The sequence below is a fragment of the Mustela lutreola genome, chromosome 7 (genome assembly GCF_030435805.1).
Source record: "Mustela lutreola isolate mMusLut2 chromosome 7, mMusLut2.pri, whole genome shotgun sequence".
NCBI classification, from domain to species: domain Eukaryota; kingdom Metazoa; phylum Chordata; class Mammalia; order Carnivora; family Mustelidae; genus Mustela; species Mustela lutreola.
In genome coordinates, this window is record NC_081296.1 from 63,743,156 (window position 1) to 63,753,273 (window position 10,118).

Consider the following 10,118-nt stretch of genomic DNA (forward strand, 5'->3'; position numbering starts at 1 on the left):
CTCTTCCCCTCAGTAGGAAAAAAAAAAAAAGAAAAGAAAGAAAAGAAAAAGAAGAAACAGAAGAAAAAAAAAAATTGTCAAGCCCCCGAACTGAAGGTTACGAGCGGCCCGTCAGCAGCCCACATGTAACCGAACTGTCGTGTTTCATGGCTTTTTGCCACTCCAGCTGTCAATCAAAGCCCGGAATGTCAAGGTAGTGAATGAATGATGGTTGATGATGATGAAGAGGAGGAATCTTTCAGACCCGTTTTTTTTCTTCCAGTAAAACTCCGCGAGGGGTTTCTGCTTCTTGAATTTTTTCCTCCCCCCTCCCCCCCTCTTTTAGCTTGGCCCCCGCGGTATCTATAATATGATCCTCTCTCTTTAAAGTATCGTTCAAAGAAAGCAGAGGGGAAAAATCAAGAAAAAAAAACGAATAGTTTGCAAAAATTGGACTTCCTCCCCCCCTTTCCTGGTAGGTATTTTGTCTCTCCCTCTCTCTCTTTCTCGCTCGCTCGCTCTCACTCGCGCTCGCTCTCTCGCGCTCGCTCTCTCGCGCTCTCTTTCTCTCTCTGGGAGATGAGTGAGTGTCAGTTGGTGTTGGCAGGTTGGCTGCTGCCTGGCTTATAGAAGAGCCTCAGTTTGGCGGCGCGGGTCGGCGGCGGGAGAACGAAATGACGGAACCCGGAAGTCGTGGTGGCCATAGCCCGTCGTACGGCGGAGACACATCCCGGGAGTGGGGAGCGGGAGCGAGGAGGAGCGCGCCGCGCGGAGCCTCTGATATGCAGCGAGTGCGATCGGACGGCCCCGGCTGGGGGGGGGGCGGGGGAGGCGGGGGGTGAGGGGGAGGGGTGGTAGGAGCTTGGCAGACCCGAGCAAATCAGCGAGCCTGCTCCTCCGCGGGGACGGCCGGGGAGGGGGACGGCCTGGGAGGGGGGCGGCGGCGGGGTGGGGGACGGAGAGGGGGAGCCGGAGGAAGAGGAGTGTGAGAGTGTGTGTGTGTGTGTGTGTGTGTGTGTGTGTGTGTGTGTATTCGCGCGCGCGCGCGGCCGAGGGCGCGCGCATGCGGGCGGGCGCGCGCGAAAGAGGAAAGAGGGAGAGAATGAAGAGGACAGGGAGAGCGCAGAGAGGAAAACTGCAGAAAACCACAGGGAAAGTACGGTACAGCCTCAGCTCTTATAATTTTTTTTTTTTTTTCCAAACTTACTTCTAGTTCATTTTCCCATTACACCGGGCTCAAGCCTAATGGGGTCGTTTCGGGGACATTTGGCATGGCGCTCTTGCTTTTGTTCCTTTTAATTTCGCGGGCCCCCACTCCTCTGCCAGCCGATTACTGCGCCCTTGAAGGCTTTCTGCTAACATCCAGGAGCAGCAGGCTCTGCAAACCGTACTACTGCGGAACTACAGTTTTTTTCGTTCTTTTTTTTTTTTTTTTTTCAAGTGGTACTTTCTTTCCTGTGCACATCCAGCACCCTTGTTTTCAACATTTAATTTTTCCAGGATAAGAAGAGATCAACTTAACTCAGGGCTCTCTCCTAGCGGTGGACAACGGCCACCCTGGAGAGTCTCCGGGGGCAGCGGTGGAATTGGGAGGGAGGAAGTGGGGAGGAGTCGTTTGGGTGTTTGATGTTATCTGATGTCGCCAAAAGGGTGTGTGTGTGTGTGTGTGTGTGTGTGTGTGTGTGTGCTCGCGCGCGCGCCTCTGTGTGCGCGCCTCTAATGTGCGCCTCCGAAGTGGCTCTCACTTAGAGCTGGGAAGCATTGGAGACAGAGGGGAGAGAAATAAGATGCCTTGCAGGGAGAATTGGTCGGTATACCCTGCCCAGCTTTGTTGTGGTCGCCCAGGTTGCAGAGACCGGAGCGTGGTAACGCCAGCTGATGGTTGTGTTAATTGTACCGGGCAATTCCTCTACATGGGGAAGACGGACCTACTCCGTATGAACTTTTCCTAAAAGGAAAAGAAGAGGGGGCGGGGGGAGGGAAGGAAGGTAAATATCCCACTTGGTTTGTGTAGAAAGTAGTTCTGGCCGGTGTCTCACCCAATCCCTGGCTGGAGCTGCACCCAGCCTCACCTCCACGCCTAGGGTTTCCCGGTGGCCAAGCGTCAATCACTCCGAGCCTGGAGCTGGGGGCGGAGTTATGGTCACCCAGCGCGCGCTGCGCAGCTGCCCCCTCCGCACCCCCCCTCCCCCGGCTCCCGCCTGCCCAGAAGTCCGGCCCTGTGTGCTCCGAGAGCACCCTCTCTCCCTAGCTCCTCGCTCTTTCCCGGTTCATGGTCCCTGACCCAGAGACTCGAAAACAGACTGTTCCTCAACAGCCGATTCCCTCTCCAACTTTGAATTCATTCTGGAGAGTAGAAAGTAGGGTATTTTCCGCGCGCGACTTTGACCCGACTTCCTGGGGGATGGGAAGCATAGGGAAAATAAAAGGTGTGTGTGTGTGTGTGTGTGTGTGTGAGAGAGAGAGAGAGGGGGGGGCGCAGATGAGCTTGGGGCGCGGGGGGGGGCGGCTTTCCATCTTCTCTGCTTCACTGTAAGCTTTCAGGCAACACTCAACTGAGCTTACATCGCAGCCTGCTGAGACACCAAGCTAAGTCTGAGAAATTTGGCCCCGTTTTAATAGGAGTGGGGAATGAGCTCCGGAGGTCAATAAAGCCCTCCAAAAATAATGAATGATTGAGCACCTGTGATGATGATAGTGATTACCAGAGCAATTAAACAGTTTGATTAAATGAGCCATCATAACAATGATGTCTGCGGGAAATCGGCCCTCACATATAAAGATAGTGCGGAGGGGCTGGCAGAGGCGAGGGTAGTGCGACGCCAGGGAGCGGGGCTGCGGACTGCGAGGTATTTGCCCAGTTGACCAGAGCAGGGACGGCCGGGCACTCGGAGCTTCGGAGAGGAGAGTCTAGCACTGCCAGCACTTTTACGCCGGGCTTCAAGCCTGTGTGATCCAACGGGTATGAAACCTACAGGTTGTGGGGAGGGTCCGTCTCCCTCCTCAGATTTTTTTCCCTAGAAGAACTCCAAGATTAAAAGCATCCTCCCTATTTGTTGCTGAGTTGCTCGTCGACGTATTAAAAAAAGGTGAGTAGAAAAGGAAAGAAGACACAAAAGAAAAAAGTTGTCTTGCAGAATTTTGTTTCAAGCGGCAGTTAGGTGAATTCAGTTTAGCCGGGGTGGGAAGGATGAGAGAAAAATAACAATCTGGTCTCGCCTGCGGAGCGTTTTCTACTAGAGATCTTGAAATTGCTGGATCCGAGTTCCCCGTGCAGCGCCGCTAGCTGAGAAGTTTATAATGATTTTTGGTTTTTATTCTAACAGTTGTTCATATTTTCAATATTGCGTATATATTGTCGCCAAAAGGGTTATTGTTGTTTTAAATAGCCTGTATAGTGAGTGCCAATTACTTCTCTTTTAAAAAAGAAATTCAATTTCCTTGATAAATGCTCCTTTTGTAGAAGATCAACTTGGAAACAAACCTCTACATTGCTGAGTTTAAACATTCAGCGTTGCTACCTTCTGCTCCTTTTACCACCGCTTTTTTTTCACAGTGGTACTGTGAAGTGAGTTAGCATCCCCCACAGCCTTTATTTAGGAAAACTTCATGATTAAAAAAAATACATAAATTTCTTATGTGGCAGTGTATCCGAGTAAAAACAATTTGAAGCGATTGATGATTTCTGTATTTTCAAACAGTTGTTAAACTAATGATGGGTTGATAATTCCATGATAATCTTGGGTTTTACCAAAGGGGGAAAAAAAGCTTAAACTTGATTTTCATGTATTTTAATCCTTTCTGCGATGTAGAAATCATTTTAATCTGAACTCCTTTCTTCCTTACTTTCTAATATTCTGTAACTTCTGTTGTATTGTAATGAATACATTAAAGCAAACTACAGGGACAATCTGGTAGATGTAAGAGGGAGAGAGAAATAGGACATTTTATGATAGACTCAAAGAAGAAAAAAAAAACACCGCATCATCTTTAACTCCAAAGACTTCTGTTAAGAAGTGTGAGAATGTTAAAAATGAAGCCCTAATGGAGGAAAATCTGCATCACTTAAAAATTCACCAATTGTCTAAGGGGAGAACCCCAAATTTCACACGACTACAGAGATTTCACTTACCTAGTTGCATGTCATTTATGAAACTGTATGCGTAAAATAGCATCCCAGTGCAATAGATTACACACAAGATCAAGTTGGAGGTGAATCAGGGTTTCGGTTCTTGGCCAATCTGATGAATTCAAAGATTATTACTTTTAACCACCAGCTTGCTGATGTTTTATTAACAGAGCTGAAAAACATTTAAGAACTTGCTGATCTCCTCCTACCTTCTCCAATTTTGCCAGTCCACTAGAAGCAATTCCAGAGCAGTGGGGTAAACACACTTTCTGATTTCTAGCCTGATATTACATTCCTGATGCTCCAGGCTCAGCCTCTGCACCCCCATCCAGGCTGTGAGGCTCATCTGTTCTTCCACATTTGGGGTGAAGGAAAAGTAGGTGGGGCAGGCCCAGGAGACAGGCACGAGATGGGGGTCGCAGGAGGCGGCACACACCTCCGTCAACAGTCAGCTCCTTTTGCCCAGGCTGGAAATGGTTTTAACAGGCGGTAAAATTTCATCTTGCAGTGTCAAATTGGGGTCATTTTGGGGTTAGAGTTCTCAGTGTCCGAGAGGAGCTGTCCAGCTGCGTGGGGACTCATTAACTGCAAAAGATCTGTTTCAGTAAAAACAATTCAAAGACAATCAGAAGGCTAAAGACCCTCTACAAATCGCATTTTACAAGTGCCCCAGAACAAATATGGATGCTGAAACCTATTTCTTCAGAATCCCAAATCTGCTACTTAGCTCTGGAGTGGGGGTGGGGCACTACATTAAAAAAAAAAAAAAAAAAAAAAAAAGAGGTGAAAGGGAGGGGCCCTGATCGGGTGGGGGTGAATAGGAGGGGGGGATGGGGCCTCTCAAATTTAAGAGTCTAGTCTGTTTTTAATCACTTCTTTCTTATTGAAGCATCCCTAAGACTTCTAAGAACGGCTCCTTTTCTATTTTCCCTTTTCTTTTTTGTTTCAACATGGAATGCTATTATAGGTTACATTGAAAATTTAAAAAGAATTAATGAATCCCACTACAGTTACCCAATTTAAAGTGCATTGGCTTTATGGAGAGTACTTAATTTGAAATGAGCATTTATGAACCGAGGCTCTATTTTACGTAAATTTGCCCACCTTCCTTAAAAAAGCCTGTGTGCCTATCTTTTTTTTTTTTTTTTTCCTGGAAAGTTATAGGTCCTCAGCACAGATAACTCCAAATTCCTCAGAACTGTGAGGTCTGAAGTGTTAATCTGTGTATTAAAATCGCTGGGTTTAAATCCTTTTTGTCTTCTTACAATAGTTAGAATAATTGACGGCTTGCTAGAGAAGCAAATAAATCCAACCTTAATCTTATTTGTAACTTTAGTTAATGTTTTGAATTGGAGTATTTTGGGTTAAGCAGATTTTTCCCCCCTTTGTAAGGTTAGTTTTTATTTATGGAGGTTCTGTTGCTGGTTTGAAAGATATTATTACTCTGATTTAAAAAATGTTTCAGGTAAAAGGAAAGTGCAATTTTAAATGAGAAGTTAGATGTGTGAGATGCTAGAATTTATAGAATAAAACCAAATCAATACTTTGAAGTATTATTTGCAAGAAGTTTTCTTTCTTGCATTCCTGACCTGAGCAAGTAAAGGGGATCAGAATGTTTTATTCTTCCTGCCTCGCTTTGGGCCCCACCCTTGCCACTATACTCTTCTCTCTCCATCTGTTTCACTGTACTTTGGGTTCTGAATGCAACAGTGAATTTTTGTAGTCTAGCTCTTTTCTCCAAGTTTTCCAGAGTATGTATAAATTATTATTTAAGGAGTTTGATTGCAGCCCTGCAGAAAGAGCCTTGAGCCCAGCATCCCTGGGACAAAGGCAGAGGGACTCTCTTCTGCTCCAGACCTGCTGGCTGACAGTTGGAATTTTTGATATATATTTTATTTGGCGGTTCCAATAATGTGTTTGTGTCTCCCTTCCCCATTCCCTTGCAGCCATCTATTACTTTAAAAATATCTCTTCTCTCTAAACCTCAGCTCATCCTTGTGAACTGTTCTTGACCTTCCCAGCCATGTACCAGCAGCTCTGAAAGTTGGGATGAGGAAGAATTACACTTCCTCTCTTACCTGTTAACTTTGCTCACTCTCTTCCTAGGTGGGTTCAAGAGATAGAAGGGGGCCTTTGTTTTGTTTATTTTTTGGTCCTTTCTTTACTCAGGTTTTCTACCATGTATTTCTCTCCACCCCCGCCCCCATTAATAACATGAAAGCACCCCACAATTTATTCTCTTAACTAAGAGGCGGTAGAATCATTGTACTTTCTTTCCTTTTACTCTCTCTTACGTCTTATTTCTCCCAATTTTAGCTGTTTCACTATCTTGCAGGAGGAAAAGTATTTCAATAAATAGCCCTCTAGCGCTATCTGGCGGGGCTCCAAACGCGCGGTGCGCTTGCTCTCACAGTCGCGGGCTCCTTCCCGCGCTCCCTTCCTTCCTCCCTTCCTTCTCTCTCCTCTTTCTCTAGTTTCTTCTGCGATCTTGATTCCGTCCCTCTTCTTTCCTCCTGCTGCCCCTCTTCTAGCTCGCACCCCAACTCCCAGCACAGATGGCTTTGGAACGACTCAGTCAGAGACTGATAGCCTCGGAACTAGGTGATGCTCTGGTGAAGGAGAACTTCGAGGGTTCCCACCTTCAACCAACGTGGGTCACTCGCCACCTATGTCTTTGATTAGCATCTTAATGTTGTTTAACATGTTCCTAACGTGCCAGCGTCTCAGCTGGCGGTGGTTGGGGGGGGGGGATTAAAACTGCATTTGCAAAGTTTGGAGGAAAGAAATCAGACACCGGAATCCCGACTAGTGGAGACCAGCTAAGTTTTAGGTCAGGAGCCCGAGGCTCAGTGCAAGTTTAAGAAAGGGTCGGAGCTTCACAGGGGTGGGAGCAGCAGCTGGCGCATGGCCTTTGGGAGAGAACTGGGTGCCTGCTCTCCACTCCCATCCCCAACACCGTCTCTTGCCTGCGGGATCCTACATCACAATGCCCTGCTCCAGGTCATATCCTGGGCCTGTCTAGGATTTGTTTTTCAAAAACAGCTAGCTTTATCCTCCCCTCAGCCCCCACTACCACACCAAATTTGGAGAGGAGTGGGAAAGAAAAGTGGGAGTGAGCGAATGCACTGAAGAGCCCACCGGGGAGAGAGGAGAAAGCCAACACTTAGAAACTGCGGGAAGGCAGGCTTGAGGATGCAGTACTCACCAACGTTTCTCTACGAGACTTGTCTGCTCTCTTACTGTGGCTTTTTGTTGTCTGTTTGCTTTTAAACAGTAGCCTATAAACCCTCAGCGGGGTGTGGAGAGCAGTCCTAGGCAACTGGGGAGGAAGCAGAGAGTCAACTTCAACTGGGTGCTTTAGATACTGATACTCTCTTAAAATTCTTAACTCTCTCTCCAACCCCCAGAAATACACCACAATCTGAGCTTTAGAGAAATCTTCAGTTCTCCCTTTGAGCAAATCTCTTCCATCTACTCCTTGAAACTGAAGAAAGAATATGGGACCTGGGGGAGATTTAGAGTCACTCAACTTTCTGATTGCATTTTCTGTTTTCCGAAATTTAGTTTTGACCTGGCAAAGTAAAAGTGAGAGCCCTATTACAATACAGACCTGGTGGCTACTGAGACGAGGCGACCTCAGCTTGCAGCGTCTGTGATCACCAAAGACGCCTTCCTAATTCTGAAATTCGACCCCCTCCCCATAATCTCAAAAATGGAATAGAAAGGTGGGGGGAATGACACAATCATAGGTTTTGTTCCTCAATAACTTCCTCCTCCCCAACCCCCCAACACCAAAGGAAGAAAGAACAGTATGGGCGTAATTAATTGAGGACTGTTATTAGGTCATCATTAGCCAAGGTGCAAATAATTGCAGCCCATTTTTACTTAAAATTGACCAGCCCCAGAGTGATAGATCGATTGGGAGTATAAAAATGATGTATCAAAACATCAATGTCGATTATTTGAAATATTGTAGTCGAATTTTTTTTATTGCTTCATCGGTTAAGTGTCTGAAAGTGCAGTGTTCAAACATATATTTATGTTGTCAATACTGTCAGAACTGTCAGTTTTACTATACTGGATTTGTACTACATTTCGAATTTACTCATTTACATAAAATGCCCACCCTAGAATTCCCCCACCCCCACCCCATCTCTCTCTTTCCTCCCATCTCTGGAAAATCCGTGTCAGTTTCTTCAAAGGACTCAGCAATCTTTGCCTAAGCTAAAGTGTGCACTGCCTCTTTTACTCAATTTTCCACATCGGATTACATGTCTTTTTCACCATTTCTAACTTTCAAAGGGAGCCTTCCTCCTTTTCTTCCCAACTCTGCCTACTTTAGGCTTTTCTCCAAAATAGTATTGTAGTATTTGGAAAGCTTCAGTTTTAAATACCCACATCTCAGCTCCAAATAAACCAGTTAGGTAGAAAAATGAAAAAACCGGACTTCAATGTACCTCCTTAACGCTCTCGTGTAAACCGGGCTGCTGCCGGGCAGGCGTTCTCCCACGTGTCAGAGTCCATCATCAAATTACCTGGAAGACTGAAATCTTCCAGGGAAAATGAATTTGAAAATATAAATACGTTTTCTTTCTTTTACTTAGAAGCTGTGATAGGAGAGAAAGAAATAATACATATAAATGATAGGCACGTTTTACCTTTAAAAGCTTTTGAACTCAATCAAAAGACACAAGTTAGAAGGAGAAATGACAGTTTTAATTCTACCCATTTTCACCTGGCACGTCAGATCAGAGGCAATCATTTATTTTATGGGGGGTGGGGTGGAGGTGGTGGTGGTGGATGGGAAAGCCAGATAGAAAGCGTGAATCCACAGAAGACTCTGGCCTAAAAATCATAGAGAAATTAAACATTCCATTTGAAACGGAAACATTCCATTGCTCCAGACTCATTCTAAACTAGTGGGAATTTATAAATTCACGTTTTCCCTAATTGTATGCTATTTTATTTTTTATTTTCTAGGATTCCCTCCAAGTCTGATAGGAAAGACAGGGCCATTTCTGGATGAGCTGTAAGGATGCATTTTCATTTCCATAACACTGAAGCACTTTTTATAAACCTTATGTTGTATTTAAATAAATCTGTATGGACATTAAGAGAAGCAACTCATACTAAAATAGCTTGGCCTTGAGCCCTCAATCCCAACATTAGGGGGGAAAAATCCAGAATCCACCTGAGAAGCTTTTCTTACTCATCTTTTCTTCAAAACAAACAAACTAAAAAAAAGAAAAAGAAAAAAAAGGGGGGGGGGCAAAAGAAAGTTTGCTGCATGCATCTGTGTGTCTTCATGTGCGCGTTTATAAACATCTCCCAGTCCGTGTTTGCGTATTACCTCCCTCCTGCCACACACTCGAAGGCAGAGGCATCGAGGGATCGCCCCCAGAGAGTTGTGTTTACTTAGGTTTTTTTTTTAATCTCTCCGCCATGTATGACAAGTGTTACTTCAAGAAATTCATCAGGCTTCTACAGATACTTCCAGTTTTGCTGTAATGATCTGCAGAAGAGAACTGCCATCACTTTCTCACATCCCAAGGTGTTGCAGGAACTCAGAGAAAGGAGAGCGGCTGAAACGCTTAATTACGGTGGGGGAGGGAGGAGCGTGAGGCGCAGACCGAGGGCGGAGGGAAAGGAGGAAGGTCCTTCACCTGGCCTGTACCTGCACAAAGCTCCCAGTCCTCTGGGTGAAAATTTGGGAAAGGTACTGTTGCCTTTTTTTTCTTTAATGCCTTCGGGGAGAAGTGATACCCTTGTGTAACAATTAGCTCAGACAATAAAAATAATTGGAAAATCAGTTGGAATTTCTGAGTTTTTAATTACGTTTAATTTTGTGCTAAGCCGTAAAATTACGAATGCCCCTCAATTAAACACTCTCCTCTTGTAAAGCGTTTAACAACAATTATTCCTTAATCAGTCTGAATGTGAGTCACAAATGATGCTTTTCCACATCAAAGGGACGTCCTTCGACGTTACCTTTTAGTCATAAGTAAGAGGA

The 10,118-nt window shown here is 45.4% G+C and overlaps 1 long non-coding RNA gene across 1 annotated transcript; it reads left to right on the plus strand.

The window, feature by feature from the left end:
- Positions 1-2: 2 nt before the first annotated feature.
- LOC131836087 (uncharacterized) lies at positions 3-9,917 on the plus strand. The gene is made up of 2 exons (XR_009355507.1): positions 3-193; positions 9,089-9,917. It is a non-coding gene; the product is annotated as an uncharacterized LOC131836087 (long non-coding RNA).
- Positions 9,918-10,118: the final 201 nt, after the last annotated feature.